Source organism: Triticum aestivum, chromosome 6A, assembly GCF_018294505.1.
Source record: "Triticum aestivum cultivar Chinese Spring chromosome 6A, IWGSC CS RefSeq v2.1, whole genome shotgun sequence".
Classification (NCBI taxonomy): Eukaryota; Viridiplantae; Streptophyta; class Magnoliopsida; order Poales; family Poaceae; genus Triticum; species Triticum aestivum.
In genome coordinates, this window is record NC_057809.1 from 422,386,725 (window position 1) to 422,407,040 (window position 20,316).

Genomic DNA, 20,316 nt, shown 5'->3' on the forward strand with positions numbered 1-20,316 from the left:
ATCTCATTAATAAGGAGCTCCAAAAAGAGGATTGAACCCACACATGATGTGGTGAAGAAGAAGAAAAGAAAAAGGAAGAGAGGTAAAAATATATCTCTCCCAAATAATGCTGATCCTATTACTATTATGCCTCATGAAAATATAATTGTTGAATATAATGATACTTCTTATGATCTTGAAAATCTTTTTGGCACTTGCTTGGACGAATGTGATAATTGCTATACTATTGGTGCTATCCATGCTATTAATTATGAGAGCGATTATGCTTATGATATGAAAAGGCCCAAGCTTGGGGATGCTATGTTTTATGAAAATTATGTTTTTGAGAATATATTTGCTGCAATTAATGTTTATCCCAAGCTTGGGGATGCTACGCTTAATGAAGATGATATTTTTAGTCTCCCAAGTTTTAATATGCAAATTTATAATGATGATAGCATGCCTCCTACTTATGATAATTATTGTGATGATACATATGCTATAAAAAGTAGTGATGATTATATTTATAAAACTTGTCATGATTATGATTACCCTTTTTCGGAACATTACTCTTTTAATGTGTAAACAAGTTATAGTATTCAAGTCTCTTATGATACTCCCACTATTTCGATTAAGAAGAAATTTTCTTATGGGGAGAGTAATAAAATTTCTATGCTTGTAGATCATGAAAAGAATGCTTTAGGTGCTGGTTATATTGTTGAATTCATTCATGATGCTACTGAAAATTATTATGAGGGAGGAACATATGCTTGTAGGAATTGCAATAATATCAAGTTTCCTCTCTATGTGCTTAAAATTTCGAAGTTATGCTTGTTTTGCCCTCCTATGCTAGTTGATTATTGTTCCCATAAGTTGTTTGCTCACAAAATCCCTATACATAGGAAGTTTGTTAGACTTAAATATGCTAGTCATATTCTTCATGATGCTCTCTTTATGTTACAATTCTTATCTTTTATGTGAGCATCATTGAAATCATCATGCCTAGCTAGGGGCGTTAAACGATAGCGCTTGTAGGGAGGCAACCCAATTTTATTTTTGTTCCTTCATTTTTGTTCCTGTTTAGTAATAAATAATTCATCTAGCCTCTGTTTAGATGTGGTTATATTCTTTTAATTAGTGTTTGTGCCAAGTAGAACCTTTGGGAAGACTTGGGGAAAGTCTTTGCGATCATGCTGTAAAAAACAGAAACTTTAGCGCTCTGCCATTTTTATTTGGAGAGTGATATTTAGTTAATTATTTTTGCAGATGATTAATATATAAATTCCTCAGGTCCAGAAATTTATTTTAGAATTTTTGGGGTTCCAGAAGTATACGTTTGATCCAGATTACTACAGACTGTTCTGTTTTTGACAGATTCTGTTTTTCGTGTGTTGTTTGCTTATTTTGATGAATCTATGGCTAGTAAAATAATTTATAAACCATAGAGAAGTTGGAATACAGTAGGTTTAACACCAATATAAATAAAGAATGAGTTCATTACAGTACCTTGAAGTGGTGATTTATTTTCTTATACTAAAGGAGCTCACGAGTTTTCTACTTTAAGTTTTGTGTTGTGAAGTTTTCAAGGTTTGGGTAAAGATTCGATGGATTATGGAATAAGGAGTGGCAAGAGCCTAAGCTTGGGGATGCCCAAGGAACCCCAAGGTAATATTCAAGGACAACCAAGAGCCTAAGCTTGGGGATGCCCCGGAAGGCATCTCCTCTTTCGTCTTCGTTCATCGGTAACTTTACTTGGAGCTATATTTTTATTCGCCACATGATATGTGTTTTGCTTGGAGCGTCATTTTATTTTATTTAGTTTTGCTTGCTGTTTGTATAAAATATCAAGATCGGAAATTCTTAAATGTTAGAGATTCTTCACATAGTTGCATAATTATTCGACTACTCATTGATCTTCACTTATATCTTTCGGAGTAGTTTGTTGTTGCCCTGGTGCTTCACTTATATCTTTTTAGAGCATGGTGGTAGTTTTATTTTGAAGAAATAGATGAAATCTCATGCTTCACTTAGATTATTTTGAGAGTCTTAATAGCATGGTAATTTGCTTAAAATCCTAATATGCTAGGTATTCAAGAATAATAAAACTTTCTTATGAGTGTGTTGAATACTAAGAGAAGTTTTATGCTTGATGATTGTTTTGAGATACGGAGATAATAATATCAAAGTCGTGCTAGTTGAGTAGTTGTGAATTTGAGAAATTCTTGTGTTGAAGTTTGCAAGTCCCGTAGCATGCAAGTATGGTAAACGTTATGTAACAAATTTAAAACATGAGGTGTTATTTGATTGTCTTCCTTATGAGTGGCGGTCGGGGACGCGCGATGGTCTTTTCCTACCAATCTATCCCCCTAGGAGCATGTGCGTAGTGCCGAGGTTTTTGATGACTTGTATATCTTTGCAATAAGTATGTGAGTTCTTTATGACTAATGTTGAGTCCATGGACTATACGCACTCTCACCCTTCCATCCTTGCTAGCCTCTTCGATATCGTGCATTGCCCTTTCTCACATTGAGAGTTGGTGCAAACTTCGCCGGTGCATCCAAACCCCGTGATATGATACACTCTTTCACACATAAAACTCCTTATATCTTCCTCAAAACAGCCACCATACCTACCTATTATGGCATTTCCATAGCCATTCCGAGATATATTGCCATGCAACTTTCCATCATTCCGTTCATCATGACACATTCATCATTGTCATATTGCTTAGCATGATCATGTAGTTGACATAGTATTTGTGGCAAAGCCACCATTCATAATTGTTTCATACATGTCACTCTTGGTTCATTGCATATCCCGGTACACCGCCGGAGGCATTCATATAGAGTCATCTTTGTTCTAGTATCGAGTTGTAATCATTGAGTTGTAAATAAATAGAAGTGTGATGATCATCATTATTAGAGAATTGTCCCAAGTGAGATATAAAAAAAGGCCATAAAAAAGAGAAGGCCCAAAAAAATGAGAGAAAAAGAGAGAAGGGACAATGTTACTATCCTTTTACCACACTTGTGCTTCAAAGTAGCACCATGATCTTCATAGTAGAGAGTCTCTCGTGTTATCACTTTCATATACTAGTGGGAATTTTTCATTATAGAACTTGGCTTATATATTCCAACAATGGGCCTCCTCAAGTGCCCTAGGTCTTCGTGAGCAAGCAAGTTGGATGCACACCCACTTAGTTTCTTTTGTTGAGCTTTCATACATTTATAGCTCTAGTGCATCCGTTGCATGGCAATCCCTACTCCTTGCATTAACATCAATCGATGGGCATCTCCATAGCTCATTGATTAGCCTCGTTGATGTGAGACTTTCTCCTTTTTGTCCTCTCCACATAACCCCCTCATCATATTCTATTCCACCCATAGTGCTATATCCATGGCTCGCGCTCATGTATTGCATGAAAGTTTATAGGTTTGAGATTACTAAAGTATGAAACAATTGCTTGGCTTGTCATCGGGGTTGTGCATGATGAGAGCATTCTTGTGTGACGAAAATGAAACATGACTAAACTATATGATTTTGTAGGGATGAACTTCCTTTGGCCATGTTATTTTGAGAAGACATAATTGCTTAGTTAATATGCTTGAAGTATTATCATTTTTACGTCAATATGAACCTTTGTCTTGAATCTTTCGGATCTGAATATTCATACCACAATTAAGAAGAATCACATTGAAATTATGCCAAGTAGCACTCCGCATCAAAAATTATGTTTTTATCATTTACCTACTCGAGGACGAGCAGGAATTAAGCTTGGGGATGTTGATACGTGTCCAACGTATCTATAATTTTTGATTGCTCCATGCAATATTATTTACTGTTTTGAATGTTTATGGGCTTTATGATACACTTTTATATCATTTTTGGGACTAACCTATTAACCCAGAGCCCAGTGCCAGTTTATGTTTTTACCCTGTTTTAGGGTTTCGAAGAAAAGGAAAACCAAACGGAGTCCAATTGACCTGAAACTTCACAGAACTCATTTTTGGAAGGAAAGAAGCCCAGAAGACTTGGAGTGCATGTCGGGGGATCTGTGAGGAGGTCACGAGGCACGGGGGCGCGCCCTCCACCCTCGTGATCCCCTCGTGGCCCCCCTGACGTACTTCTTCCGCCTATATATATCCATATACCCTAAAAACATCTGGGGACACAATAGGTCGGGAGTTCCTCCGCCAGAAGCCTCCGTAGCCACCGAAAGCCAATCTAGACCCATTCCGGCACCCTGCCGGAGGGGGAATCCTTCTCCGGTGGCCATCTTCATCATCCCGGTGCTCTCCATGACGAGGAGGGAGTAGTTCTCCCTCGGGGCTGAGGGTATGTACCAGTAGCTATGTGTTCGATCTCTCTCTCTCTCGTGTTCTTGAGATGGTACGATCTTGATGTATCGCGAGCTTTGCTATTATAGTTGGATCCTATGATGTTTTCTCCCCCCTCTACTCTCTTGTAATGAATTGAGTTTCCCCTTTGAAGTTATCTTGTCGGATTGAGTCTTTAAAGATTTGAGAACACTTGATGTATGTCTTGCCATGTGTATCTGTGGTGACAATGGGATACCACGTGATTCACTTGATGTATGTTTTGGTGATCAACTTGCGGGTTCCGCCCATGAACCTATGCATAGGGGTTGGCACACGTTTTCGTCGTGATTCTCCGGTAGAAACTTTGGGGCACTCTTTGAGGTTCTATGTGTTGGTTGAATAGATGAATCTGAGATTGTGTGATGCATATCATATAATCATACCCACGGATACTTGAGGTGACATTGGGGTATCTAGGTGACATTAGGGTTTTGGTTGATTTGTGTCTTTAGGTGTTATTCTAGTACGAACTCTAGGGCTGTTTGTGACACTTATAGGAATAGCCTAACAGATTGATTGGAAAGAATAACTTTGAGGTGGTTTCGTACCCTACCATAATCTCTTCGTTCGTTCTCCGCTATTAGTGACTTTGGAGAGACTCTTTGTTGCATGTTGAGGGATAGTTTTGTGATCCAATTATGATATTATTGTTGAGGGAACTTACACTAGCGAAATTATGAACCCTAGCCTTATTTCCTAGCATGCAATACCGTTTAGGCTCACTATTATCATTAGTTACCTTGCTGTTTTTATATTTTGAGATTACAAATACCTTTATCTACTATCCATATTGCACTTGTATCACCATCTCTTCGCCGAACTAGTGCACCTATATAATTTACCATTGTATTGGGTGTGTTGGGGACACAAGAGACTCTTTGTTATTTGGTTGCAGGGTTGCTTGAGAGAGACCATCTTCATCCTACGCCTCCTACAGATTGATAAACCTTAGGTCATCCACTTGAGGGAAATTTGCTACTGTCCTACAAACCTCTGCACTTGGAGGCCCAACAACGTCTACAAGAAGAAGGTTGTGTAGTAGACACCATGCACCAGGTGGGCACAACCCACCTAGGCGCGCCAGGACCCCCAGGCGCGCCCTGGTAGGTTGTGGTCCCCACGTGGGCCCTCACTTATCTCTTCATACCACATCATCACCTACCTCCAGAAAAAAATCTACATTGCTCTCTCTCCTGTGTTCTTGCTCTCAAACCCACGGATTTCGATCTCTTTGCTCGATGCTCCGTTTCCGAAACTGTTTCGGGGGATTGTTGCTTGGTATGTGACTCCATCGTTTGTCAATTAGTTTTTGTTTTAGTGGTTTATATTTTGAATAATTAGCTACTCTTGGTGCTATTATAGATGAGCTTGCATGTTGAATTCTTAGTCTTCTAAGTAGTTTGAATGCTTGCTATGGCCTCTATGTATCCCTATGAATAGTTGGTATCAATTTTGTGAAGTTTTGTTGAGAAAATTTTGTGGGCTAATAAATGTAGCGACCAGACCTCAAACGGTCCAATCTCTGTGCTTCGGTGTCATCCCTGGATCAGTAATGCTGACACCACACAGTACTCGGAGGATTTATAATAGAGTAGCAATCACACACTTATTACATCGAGTGTCTTAGTAGAGAACTTATTACAATAAATATGGCTTAAGGCCATCTAATAACGATAACAGCGGAAGGCTTGGAAGATAAGTGAGTCCATCAACTCCAACGGCATCACTGAGTATAGAACCACGACCTAAAAACTCCTTAATCGTCGTTTGAAAAGTCTGCAACATTAACATTGCAGCCCGAAACAGGTCAGCACATGGAATATGCTGGCAAAGTAACACATAGAGAGTAATGGAATGGAACAGCTATACTATATGCATATTTGGCTGGTGGAAAGCTCTATGGTTACAGTTTTGCGTAAAGCCAATTTTTCCCTACTACAAAGGAATAAAATTTATTTAACTATCATGGTAGTTGTTAAACATTGAGAATGGTTGACAGCATCCTCAATCCCAATTAAACATCATCATTATCAAAACCCAACAAAATTAATTTAGAGTAACATGTTGAGATTCACATGATAATCCAGGTACTAGATACTCAAGATGTCCATGTGACACCCCCGATTCAATCGTACACTAATCATACACGCAAACGTGTACGATCAAGATCAGGGACTCACGGGAAGATATCACAACACAACTCTACAAATAAAATAAGTCATACAAGCATCATATTACAAGCCAGGGGCCTCGAGGGCTCGAATACAAGAGCTCGATCATAGACAAGTCAGCGGAAGCAACAATATCTGAGTACAGACATAAGTTAAACAAGTTTGCCTTAAGAAGGCTAGCACAAACTGGGATACAGATCGAAAGAGGCGCAGGCCTCCTGCCTGGGATCCTCCTAACTACTCCTGGTCGTCGTCAGCGGGCAGCACGTAGTAGTAGGCACCTCCGGTGTAGTAGGAGTCGTCGTTGACGGTGTCGTCTGGATCCTGGGCTCCAACATCTGGTTGCGACAACCAGGTAGAAGGGATAGGGGGAAAAGAGGGAGAAAGCAACCATGAGTACTCATCCAAAGTACTCGCAAGTAAGGAGCTACACTACATATGCATGGGTAAATGTGTAAAGGGCCATATCGGTGGACTGGACTACAGAAAGCCAGAATAAGAGGGGGATAGCTAATCCTGTCGAAGACTACGCTTCTGGCCACCTCCATCTTGCAGCATGTAGAAGAGAGTAGACTAAAGTCCTCCAAGTAGCATCGCATAGCATAATCCTAACCGATGATCCTCCCCTCGTCGCCCTGTGAGAGAGCGATCACCGGTTGTATCTGGCACTTGGAAGGGTGTGTTTTATTAAGTATCCGGTTCTAGTTGTCATAAGGTTAAGGTACAACTCCAAGTCGTCCTGTTACCGAAGATCACGGCTATTCGAATAGTTTAACTTCCCTACAGGGGTGCACCACATAACCCAACACGCTCGATCCCATTTGGCTGGACACACTTTCCTGGGTCATGCCCGGCCTAGGAAGATCAACACGTCGCAGCCCTACCTAGGCACAACAGAGAGGTCAGCACGCCGGTCTAAATCCTATGGTGCAGGGGTCTGGGCCCATTGCCCTTTGCACACCTGCATGTTGCGAACGCGGCCGGAAGCAGAACTAGCCCCCTTAATACAAGAGCAGTCTTACGGTCCAATCCTGCGCGCGCCACTCAATCGCTGACGTCACGAAGGCTTGGGCTGATACCACGACGTCGAGTGCCCATAACTGTCCCCGCGTAGATGGTTAGTGCGTATAGGCCAGTAGCCAGACTCAGATCAAATACCAAGATCTCGTTAAACGTGTTAAGTATCTGCGAACGCCGACCAGGGCTAGGCCCACCTCTCTCCTAGGTGGTCTCAACCTGCCCTGTCGCTCTGCCACAAAGTAACAGTCGGGGGCTGTCGGGAACCCAGGCCCACCTCTACCGGGATGGAGCCACCTGCCCCTTCAGCCCCCATCTCCGAACAGTATCATAAGTAATGTAACTGTGTAAAGTATTTAGTATATGCCCGTGATCACCTCCCGAAGTGATCACGGCCCAGTAGTATAGCATGGCAGACGGACAAGAGTGTAGGGCCACTGATGGAACACTAGCATCCTATACTAAGCAGTAGGATAGCAGGTAAAGGTAACAACAGTAGTAGCAAGGGCAGGCTATGCAGCAGTATAAGATTAACTGAAAGCAGTAACATGCCACACTACTCTAATGCAAGCAATATAGAGAAGAATAGGTGATATCTGGTGATCAAGGGGGGGGCTTGCCTGGTTGCTCTGGCAAGAGAGAGGGGTCGTCAACACCGTAGTCGTACTGGGTAGCAGCGGCGTCGGTCTCGGTGTCTAGCGAGAGAAGAGGGGGGAGAAACAATAAATATTTAAGCAAACAGATGCATAGCGATGCATGACATGACAAGTATCGGTGCTAGGGTGCCCTATCGCAGTATGAGGTGATACCGGTGTAGGGGGAAAACATCCGGGAAAGTATCCCCAGTGTTTCGCGTTTTCGGGCAGATGAAACGGAGGGGGAAAGTTGCGTGTTCGCTATGCTAGGGATGCGTGGCGGGCGAACGGGCTGCGTATTCGGATTCGTCTCGTTGTTCTGAGCAACTTTCATGTTGAAAATAATTTAATCCGAGTTACGGATTAAAAGATATGATTTTCTAAAGATTTTACTAATTTCTGGAATTTAATTAATTATTTTAAAACAACATTCTCCAGAATAGTGCATGCTGACGTCATCATGACGTCATCATGACGTCAGCATGACGTCAGCATGACGCCAGCAGTCAACAGGGCGTTGACTCGGTCAACTGACATGTGGGTCCCGCATGTCATTCACTGTTAGTTAATTAATCAAAGTTAATTAGGTGAAACTAGTTAATTAGGCTAATCTAATTAGGATTAATTAATTAATTAATTAATGTTTTTATTTTTATTTAGTTTTAATCTTTTTTTATTAAACGTTCTGGGGCTGGGCCCCATGTGTCATTGGCCCTGGGGGCCGTTGCGGGTTAGCGGGCGCTACGGGCGCCTGTGCGAGCGCTCTCCCGCAGGGAGCGGCGGGGCGAGGCCAGAGGTCAGGGCGGCGGGCTTAGCACGGGGGCTACTGGAGGCGCGCGGCGGCGCAGGCGGGCGAGCAGCGGGGCCGGCGAGGAGGGGGCGGTCGGCGCAGCGAAGCAACAACGGTGGCTGGGGGGGGGGCGCTGCAGGGCACGCGCGACGTGGCGCGGCGGTGGTGGTGGCGGCACGGCCCAGGCGACGGCGCGGGCAAGCAGCTGCAGCAGCAGGGGAGGAGGCGCGCGCCGGGGCGAGGCCGTGGGGGGCAGCGGCAGCAGCGCTGCGATCAATGGCAGCGGGCGGGAGTCGCGGAGCATGGCAGCGTGCGCATGGAAGACAGGGGAGGAGAGGGGGAAGCTCATGGGGCGGAGTAGGGACGGGGCAACGGGCTCGGTGGAGGTCGGGGAGGTCGACGGGGACGAGTGGCGGAGCAAGGCGAGGGGAGGCCGGATCCGCGACGGGGCCTCCGGGATCCGTCCATCTCCGGCGAGGAGGCGGCTTGGCGCGGTCGACGCGGGCATCGGGCGACGACGGACGGCATCGGGCGGGTGCAGGGCGAGCGGCGATGTCGAGGGACGAGCGGGGCGATGCGGGATCGGGTTCGGGGTCGTTGCCCCTGATCCAGATCGAGGAAGCAGAGGGAGGCGTGCGGGGAAACGAGAGGGGGGAGTGGGGGCGTCGGTCGTCTAGGGTTAGGTCGGGCGGCGGCTGGGCCGACTGGACCGGCCTAGTGGATCCAGAGGCCAGCTGGGCCGTGGCCCAGTGGGGGGAGTTCTTCTATTTCCCTTTTTTTGTTAGTTTTGTTTTCTGTTTTTTTATACTTTGCTTTCTTTTAGTTTCCTTTTATTTTAGTTTTAGTAAATTACCAAAGTGGCACCTAAATAGGATTTTACAAATTATGCCACTGCCACAATAGTTTAATACTTATAAAAATTTAGTTTTGAAAATGTTTATTATTTTTAAAGCATTAAAATAATTGTTTTTGCTACTCTTTTATTCATTTAAGAGTATTTTAACATTTTATAAAAGTGTGGTTTCTCCACCATAATTATCTATGCAATATTTGGTTCACTCTGAACATTTTAGTTTTAATATCTGAAAACTTTTATTGTTTGCCTATTTTTGAATTTGAATTTGAATCGGTTTCGAACTAACTCGAGATTAGCAACTATAAACGAGGTGACGTGGCACCATTAGCAGAGGATCACTGTAGCTTAATTACCCGGGCGTCACAATTCTCCTCCACTACAAGAAATCTCGTCCCGAGATTTAAGCGGTGGAGTAAGGGGCGAAGGTGTTGGTAGCGAAAAACCTAACGAGTCTTCTCGGTCTTGGCTGCCCTTTCGAAGAGGTTGATCCCTTTCGTTGATGTCTTCATTTCACTGCTTCAAGTCACCATGATCAATTTGTCATCCTTTCTTCGGGATCTCCATCGTACTTACGAATAGGTAAGGGGCAGCTCTACAACGATAGGATGTTACAAGGGAAAATCTTCTGGGGGTTTCCCAAGTATGAACATATGAGTATCTCTCGAGTTGAACAAATGAAACACATCGAGAGCAAAGTAAGACGGTGCAATAAGAAGTTTCAAGCGGATAGGCAATCGTTCATTGCCTGAAACAGAGTGTGAATGGGGTTCAGAGCAACGGGAATAAGTATTGTGTCCGATACCAGAATTGATCACTAGGAAGGTGGCTCGCAAATTACATATGAAGTCAATCTCTAGGAATAACTTTGGCAACAGGGTGTATAGGAGAGTCAGGTTTCGATCCTGTGAAATTGTGGGTTATGGGCCCACCATGTGGTTCTTTTTGTAATAGGAGCAGTGACATCTTGCACGGTCATGATAGCAAGGCATGTCAGGGAGTACCATGTCAGCTATGTCGGCAACAACGTTGGTACCAAGGGCGAGGGACGAAGAGAACCATTTTCCTGCTCGTTGAACGAGGCGGGCCAATAGGCAAGGTTCCCGTCCATCGGTGGCTACCGAAATGTCGTCAACAATAGTAACAGGGTCTGACTGATAAGGTGGTACACCGAGGTGTTTTCATAAGCAGGAAAATATTACTGCTTAGATCATATAAACCTCAAGAAAGGTTAAACCAAACAATGGAAAGGATAATATGATTATCAAATTAATCAGAACAATGGAAAGGAAAATGTGTTTAAACACATATATCAGGGGTATATCCTCCCAAAGTCAAGCAGAGGGTGATATCCAAGACAGGATATAAAGTAGAAAACCTTTTAGGTAAGGGGGGAGGAATATCATGATATTACCCATACAACGGTGTTAGGATAAATGATAAATAAAATTTAGCATCGTGCTTCAAATGTTCCTGTTGAAAATCGGAGTACCATTGACATGCTTCGAGATAGCATTGACACAGTCATCAGGTGAAGATCAGACTTTGGAAACACAAAGGATCCATCAGGAATAACTTGTAGAATAAGTCTTACAATTTCCTCACGGAAGAATGGATAACCTTGTTAAAAAGGAAACATTAACAATAGGTCCTCCGGCCAGGTGTACTGGGCAAGACATCACCTTACCGGGTCATAAAGAACATTGTTATTACCCTTGGAAATATATTCCAACCATCATATCTGACCGGGATTCAGATCTAGTCGGTGTTAGGATACCTCAGACTCAGGGTGCCTGAGAAGAAAAGGTGTAACACACATTGACTAGATGATAATGTAAGATCCTTGGAAATGAACTATGGAAGCGAGTTCCAAAACAAGAGTTCATCATTTAACCAATGAGAGGACGAGGAGGTGGCTGATGGACTCAGCGTCAATTCCTCGAGATTTCCAAAAGGATGGATTTTCGCAACTATGTGAATAAGGAGATAACATTTCTCAGATCAGATGACATACGGAGGTATGCTTGAGGAAAACATACACAATTAAACATTTGTTGAAAGGTGCACCCGAATTATGGGGTTATGTAGCATGATCAATGTTAGAACGGTGGTTCAGCAACCGATAGTCTAAGAATGAAATTTCGATCATTAACTTCAAAGCAATAGGGTTGCTAGAAGTGCAGAATCCATACCCCACCGTTCACTTGTGGGTACCCCGGTTGGAATCAACACGAGGACCAAGAAAGAATGGTGATGGTGAGAAGTAACATTATAGCAAGAATTCTTAAGAGGTGGAGCAATCCTCACAACCTTCTTGACATTAAATATGGTAATACTCCGCGGTAGAACATATCATAAGTCGGATAGCAAGGAACTCAAGGTACAACACAAATCAGGAACAAGTTTTGTGTTGGAGGGAATGCAATAATGTTGTCGATGATAACCCAAATCATCGAGGGCAAAGAATGCTATTTCTCATCAAGAATTCAATTGATATCCTGGAAACACTCAGAATGTTGATGATGATCACGACACTTTTGTGGAGAGGTTTCATGAAGATGTAATCAACCAGCGACGACATCAATTCAAAGGAATGATGAAGCGAAAGGTTATTGGAACCATGGGTACGGCACAACTCGAAATCAAGCTTGTTGTTCAAGGCAAAATGATATGATGAGGAAAATCGACGTAAGCTTAGCTCATTGTCAAATAATTGTGCTATGGGAAGAAGGACCGGGTAGCACAGTTAAAATTTAACATGGTAATGATATAGCCGATCAAGCTAGGAGTGACTTGAAGGATTATTAAACTCATAAGCAACGGAGATTAACTTATTGAGTCGGAGTGCGGAATTGATTCACTTGTCGGTGTCCTTGAGGGGTTCTAACAACTCAGAACCCGTTGGAAAAATGGAATCGACGAGAATAATAGTTGATGAAGAACTCGTAAGAAGTTGTGTAGTTCCGTGTTATTCTCGAGACACCAGAGGGTAATACTCGAAGGTAGATCAGAATAAGGATTGGACAGGTATAATGAACTGCAGAAGACAAGTACTTTAACTTGTCCAAGAAATGGATCAAAGGAAGAAATTTTGGTCGAAACCACATCCAAGGATACAAGATGATCTTGTAACAAGGGGATAATTATTTTAAGAGAAGCTTCCATGATCAGGTATACATCGTGTCCATGGGCATGAACACAGGGTTCAAGGTCGACTCCCACTTGTTCAACGCATAACCTTTCATGCACCTCTTGTATTTTGAAAATGACATTAGTTGTTGAAAGTTTTACCTGGTGCAATACCAGATAAGTATGACCCGTGAAATCTTCTGGGTTGCACAGATTAGGGAAGGCATTAGTTCAAACCATCGGGTATCTTAGGAACATATATCACAAACTTCAGGAGTAAATAACACAAGCTCAAAAGTAGAGCATGGATGACAAGGCAGAGGATACAATTTACCAAAGGCATTATGTATCAGAGGAAAGGCTCACAGACTTATTGAATATGAAGGACGCTGTTGGATAAAATCCAACAAAGGATCTGATGGTCCTCAAGGGATCTGGTGTGAGCATCGGTACTCAACCAGAGGGAGAAACAATGCAAGGAGATCAGACTATAGAAACAACTGACTAATTCAAATCTCAAATGCAAAAGATTTATGATTTCCAATCAAGGGATCATAAGCAAACACTCTGATTAAGGATGGATAAGTTGCGTATGCTTAGGGGTACAATCGATGGCAATCTGATTGGTCGAGAACCAGCTCATGTTTAAAATGATGTATGAGCCGGAAAGATAATTTAAAAGGATCAACTGATGATTGCGTGCATTCGCACTCATGTTGAATCAATAGGATCAAAATGACGGTGTCTAAGGATACTAACGAATATTGCCAGACATATGGAAAGCATCCATAATGCAAGCAGACAAGTATTGCAGAGCAATAAGCTACTAAGGATTTTTGGAGGATCGAATAGTATTTCGAAGACCATTGTGAAACACATGAACAACTGGGGGATGAGTAGATACTCTATAAGCGCGAGAATTATCCATAGGGGTATTCAGGTGACAAAGAACATCAAGGCAATAAGCTCAAAGGATTATCGAAACTACGACGAGTATTTCGGGGTATCCTGTAATAACAAGACCAACTGGGGATGATTGTAAGAATAACAACTGAAAGTAGTTATCCATAAGGGTTGACGGTGGAAGGGGAATTGCAAACGCGATGAACACAAGTCCTCGGGTTAACAGCGGAGAGTATCTTCAGGGTCTTCACGTGCAGCAGACGATCATCAGTAATAAGGGGCTCTCCGGGTGAAAGTGATAACGAGATCCTAATGTTAGATTTAGCAAAATTCATTTAACCCGAATAGAAGAGAGGTTAGAGTCCCAGAGTAAAGGTCGAGGAGCAAAAGATCCTAGTAACACCCGATGGCGACGTGGGCCCAGGGGCCGCACAACCATGTTAGTAAAACTTTTTGCAATGTCTAGACTCGACTTCGGCCAAGGAGTGTGGAAGGGGGATTCCTACAGACAGTCGGCTCTGATACCAACTTGTGACACCCCCGATTCAATCGTACACTAATCATACACGCAAACGTGTACGATCAAGATCAGGGACTCACGGGAAGATATCACAACACAACTCTACAAATAAAATAAGTCATACAAGCATCATATTACAAGCCAGGGGCCTCGAAGGCTCGAATACAAGAGCTCGATCATAGACGAGTCAGCGGAAGCAACAATATCTGAGTACAGACATAAGTTAAACAAGTTTGCCTTAAGAAGGCTAGCACAAACTGGGATACAGATCGAAAGAGGCGCAGGCCTCCTGCCTGGGATCCTCCTAAACTATTCCTGGTCGTCGTCAGCGGGCAGCACGTAGTAGTAGGCACCTCCGGTGTAGTAGGAGTCGTCGTCGACGGTGGCGTCTGGCTCCTAGACTGCAACGTCTGGTTGCGACAACCAAGTAGAAGGGATAGGGGAAAAAGAGGGAGAAAGCAACCGTGAGTACTCATCCAAAGTACTCGCAAGCAAGGAGCTACACTACATATGCATGGGTAAATGTGTAAAGGGCCATATCGGTGGACTGAACTGCAGAAAGCCAGAATAAGAGGGGGATAGCTAATCCTGTCGAAGACTACGCTTCTGGCCACCTCCATCTTGCAGCATGTAGAAGAGAGTATACTGAAGTCCTCCAAGTAGCATCGCATAGCATAACCCTAACCGATGATCCTCCCCTCGTCGCCCTGTGAGAGAGCGATCACCGGTTGTATCTGGCACTTGGAAGGGTGTGTTTTATTAAGTATCCGGTTCTAGTTGTCATAAGGTCAAGGTACAACTCCAAGTCGTCCTGTTACCGAAGATCCCGGCTATTCGAATAGTTTAACTTCCCTACAGGGGTGCACCACATAACCCAACACGCTCGATCCCATTTGGCCGGACACACTTTCCTGGGTCATGCCCGGCCTTGGAAGATCAACACGTCGCAGCCCTACCTAGGCACAACAGAGAGGTCAGCACGCCGGTCTAAATCCTATGGCGCAGGGGTCTGGGCCCATCGCCCTTTGCACACCTGCACGTTGCGAACGCGGCCGGAAGCAGAACTAGCCCCCTTAATACAAGAGCAGGCTTACGGTCTAATCCGGCGCGCGCCACTCAGTCGCTAACGTCATGAAGGCTTCGGCTGATACCACGACGTCGAGTGCCCATAACTGTGCCCATGTAGATGGTTAGTGCGTATAGGCCAGTAGCCAGACTCAGATCAAATACCAAGATCTCGTTAAACGTGTTAAGTATCTGCGAACACCGACCAGGGCCAGGCCCACCTCTCTCCTAGGTGGTCTCAACCTGCCCTGTCGCTCCGCCACAAAGTAACAGTCGGGGGCCGTCGGGAACCCAGGCCCACCTCTACCGGGATGGAGCCACCTGCCCCTTCAGCCCCCATCTCCGAACAGTATCATAAGTAATGTAACTGTGTAAAGTATTTAGTATATGCCCGTGATCACCTCCCGAAGTGATCACGGCCCAGTAGTATAGCATGGCAGACGGACAAGAGTGTAGGGCCACTGATGGAACACTAGCATCCTATACTAAGCAGTAGGATAGCAGGTAAAGGTAACAACAGTAGTAGCAAGGGCAGGCTATGCAGCAGTATAAGATTAACTGAAAGCAGTAACATGCTACACTACTCTAATGCAAGCAGTATAGAGAAGAATAGGTGATATCTGGTGATCAAGGGGGGGCTTGCCTGGTTGCTCTGGCAAGAGAGAGGGGTCGTCAACACCGTAGTCGTACTGGGTAGCAGCAGCGTCGGTCTCGGTGTCTAGCGAGAGAAGAGGGGGGAGAAACAATAAATATTTAAGCAAACAGATGCATAGAGATGCATGACATGACAAGTATCGGTGCTAGGGGTGCCCTATCGCGGTATGAGGTGATACCGGTGAAGGGGGGAAACATCCGGGAAAGTATCCCCGGTGTTTCGCGTTTTCGGACAGATGAAACGGAGGGGGAAAGTTGCATGTTTGCTATGCTAGGGATGCATGGCGGGCGAACGGTCTGCGTATTCGGATTCGTCTCGTCGTTCTGAGCAACTTTCATGTTGAAAATAATTTAATCCGAGTTACGGATTAAAAGATTTGATTTTCTAAAGATTTTACTAATTTCTGGAATTTAATTAATTATTTTAAAACAACATTCTCCAGAATAGTGCATGCTGACGTTATCATGACGCCAGCAGTCAACAGGGCGTTGACTGGGTCAACTCACGTGTGGGTCCCGCATGTCATTCACTGTTAGTTAATTAATCAAAGTTAATTAGGTGAAACTAGTTAATTAGGCTAATCTAATTAGGAATAATTAAGTTAATTAATTAATTAATTAATTAATTAATATTTTTATTTTTATTTAGTTTTTTTAAATCTTTTTTTAAACGTTCTGGGGCTGGGCCCCATGTGTCATTGGCCCTGGGGGCCGTTGCGGATTAGCGGGCGCTACGGGCGCCTGTGCGAGCGCTCTCCCGCAGGGAGCGGCGGGCGAGGCCAGAGGTCAGGGCGGCGGGCTTAGCACGAGGGCTGCTGGAGGCGCGCGGCGGCGCAGGCGGGCGAGCAGCGGGGCCGGCGAGGAGGGGGCGGTCGGCGCAGCAAAGCAACAACGGTGGCGGGGGGGCACTGCAGGGCACGCGCGGTGTGGCGCGGCGGTGGCTGTGGCGGCACGGCCCAGGCGACGGCGCGGGCAAGCAGCTGCAGCAGCAGGGGAGGAGGCGCGCGCCGGGGCGAGGCTGTGGGGCACAGCGGCAGCAGCGCTGCGGTCGATGGCAGCGGGCGGGAGTCGCGGTGTGCGGCAGCGTGCACGTGGAAGACAGGGGAGGAGAGGGGGAAGCTCACGGGGCGGAGTAGGGACGGGGTAACGGGCTCGGTGGAGGTCGGGGAGGTCGACGGGGACGAGTGGCGGAGCAAGGCGAGGGGAGGCCGGATCCGCGACGGGGCCTCCGGGATCCGTCCATCTCCGGCGAGGAGGCGGCTTGGCGCGGTCGACGCGGGCTTCGGGCGACGACGGACGGCATCGGGCGGGTGCAGGGCGAGCGGCGGAGTCGAGGGATGAGTGGGGCGATGCGGGATCAGGTTCGGGGTCGTTGCCCCCGATCCAGATCGAGGAAGCAGAGGGAGGCGTGCGGGAAACGAGAGGGGGGAGTGGGGAACGAGGGGAGTGGGGGCGTCGGTCGTCTAGGGTTAGGTCGGGCGGCGGCTGGGCCGACTGGACCGGCCTAGTGGATCCAGAGGCCAGCTGGGCCGTGGCCGAGTGGGGGGGAGTTCTTCTATTTCCCTTTTTTTGTTAGTTTTGTTTTCTGTTTTTTTATACTTTGCTTTCTTTTAGTTTCCTTTTATTTTAGTTTTAGTAAATTACCAAAGTGGCACCTAAATAGGATTTTACAAATTATGCCACTGCCACAATAGTTTAATACTTATAAAAATTTAGTTTTGTAAATGTTTATTATTTTTAAAGGATTAAAATAATTGTTTTTGCTACTCTTTTATTCATTTAAGAGTATTTAAACATTTTATAAAAGTGTGGTTTCTCCACCATAATTATCTATGCAATATTTGGTTCACTCCGAACATTTTAGTTTTAATATTTGAAAACTTTTATTGGTTGCCTATTTTTGAATTTGAATTTGAATCGGTTTCGAACTAACTCGAGATTAGCAACTATAAACGAGGTGACGTGGCACCATTAGCAGAGGATCACTGTAGCTTAATTACCCGGGCGTCACAATTCTCCTCCACTACAAGAAATCTCGTCCCGAGATTTAAGCGGTGGAGTAAGGGGCGAAGGTGTTGGTAGCGAAAAACCTAACGAGTCTTCTCGGTCTTGGCTGCCCTTTCGAAGAGGTTGATCCCTTTCGTTGATGTCTTCATTTCACTGCTTCAAGTCACCATGATCAATTTGTCATCCTTTCTTCGGGATCTCCATCGTACTTACGAATAGGTAAGGGGCAGCTCTACAACGATAGGATGTTACAAGGGAAAATCTTCTGGGGGTTTCCCAAGTATGAACATATGAGTATCTCTCGAGTTGAACAAATGAAACACATCGAGAGCAAAGTAAGACGGTGCAATAAGAAGTTTCAAGCGGATAGGCAATCGTTCATTGCCTGAAACAGAGTGTGAATGGGGTTCAGAGCAACGGGAATAAGTATTGTGTCCGATACCAGAATTGATCACTAGGAAGGTGGCTCGCAAATTACATATGAAGTCAATCTCTAGGAATAACTTTGGCAACAGGGTGTATAGGAGAGTCAGGTTTCGATCCTGTGAAACTGTGGGTTATGGGCCCACCATGTGGTTCTTTTTTGTAATAGGAGCAGTGACATCTTGCACGGTCATGATAGCAAGGCATGTCAGGGAGTACCATGTCAGCTATGTCGGCAACAACGTTGGTACCAAGGGCGAGGGACGAAGAGAACCATTTTCCTGCTCGTTGAACGAGGCGGGCCAATAGGCAAGGTTCCCGTCCATCGGTGGCTACCGAAATGTCATCAACAATAGTAACAGGGTCTTACTGATAAGGTGGTACACCGAGGTGTTTTCATAAGCAGGAAAATATTACTGCTTAGATCATATAAACCTCAAGAAAGGTTAAACCAAACAATGGAAAGGATAATATGATTATCAAATTAATCAGAACAATGGAAAGGAAAATGTGTTTAAACACATATATCAGGGGTATATCCTCCCCAAAGTCAAGCAGAGGATGATATCCAAGACAGGATATAAAGTAGAAAACCTTTTAGGTAAGGGGGGAGGAATATCATGATATTACCCATACAACGGTGTTAGGATAAATGATAAATAAAATTTAGCATCGTGCTTCAAATGTTCCTGTTGAAAATCGGAGTACCATTGACATGCTTTGAGATAGCATTGACACGGTCATCAGGTGAAGATCAGACTTTGGAAACACAAAGGATCCATCAGGAATAACTTGTAGAATAAGTCTTACAATTTCCTCATGGAAGAATGGATAACCTTGTTAAAAAGGAAACATTAACAATAGGTCCTCCGGCCAGGTGTACTGGGCAAGACATCACCTTACCGGGTCATAAAGAACATTGTTATTACCCTTGGAAATATATTCCAACCATCATATCTGACCGGGATTCAGATCTGGTCGGTGTTAGGATACCTCAGACTCAGGGTGCCTGAGAAGAAAAGGTGTAACACACATTGACTAGATGATAATGTAAGATCCTTGGAAATGAAATATGGAAGCGAGTTCCAAAACAAGAGTTCATCATTTAACCAATGAGAGGACGAGGAGGTGGCTGATGGACTCAGCGTCAATTCCTCGAGATTTCCAAAAGGATGGATTTCCGCAACTATGTGAATAAGGAGATAACATTTCTCAGATCAGATGACATACGGAGGTATGCTTGAGGAAAACATACACAATTAAACATTTGTTGAAAGGTGCACCCGAATTATGGGGTTATGTAGCATGATCAATGTTAGAACGGTGGTTCAGCAACCGATAGTCTAAGAATGAAATTTCGATCATTAACTTCAAAGCAATAGGGTTGCTAGAAGTGCAGAATCCATACCCCACCGTTCACTTGTGGGTACCCCGGTTGGAATCAACACGAGGACCAAGAAAGAATGGTGATGGTGAGAAGTAACATTATAGCAAGAATTCTTAAGAGGTGGAGCAATCCTCACAACCTTCTTGACATTAAATATGGTAATACTCCGCGGTAGAACATATCATAAGTCAGATAGCAATGAACTCAAGGTACAACACAAATCAGGAACAAGTTTTGTGTTGGAGGGAATGCAATAATGTTGTCGATGATAACCCAAATCATCAAGGGCAAAGGATGCTATTTCTCATCAAGAATTCAATTGATATCCTGGAAACACTCAGAATGTTGATGATGATCACGACACTTTTGTGGAGAGGTTTCATGAAGATGTAATCAACCAGCGA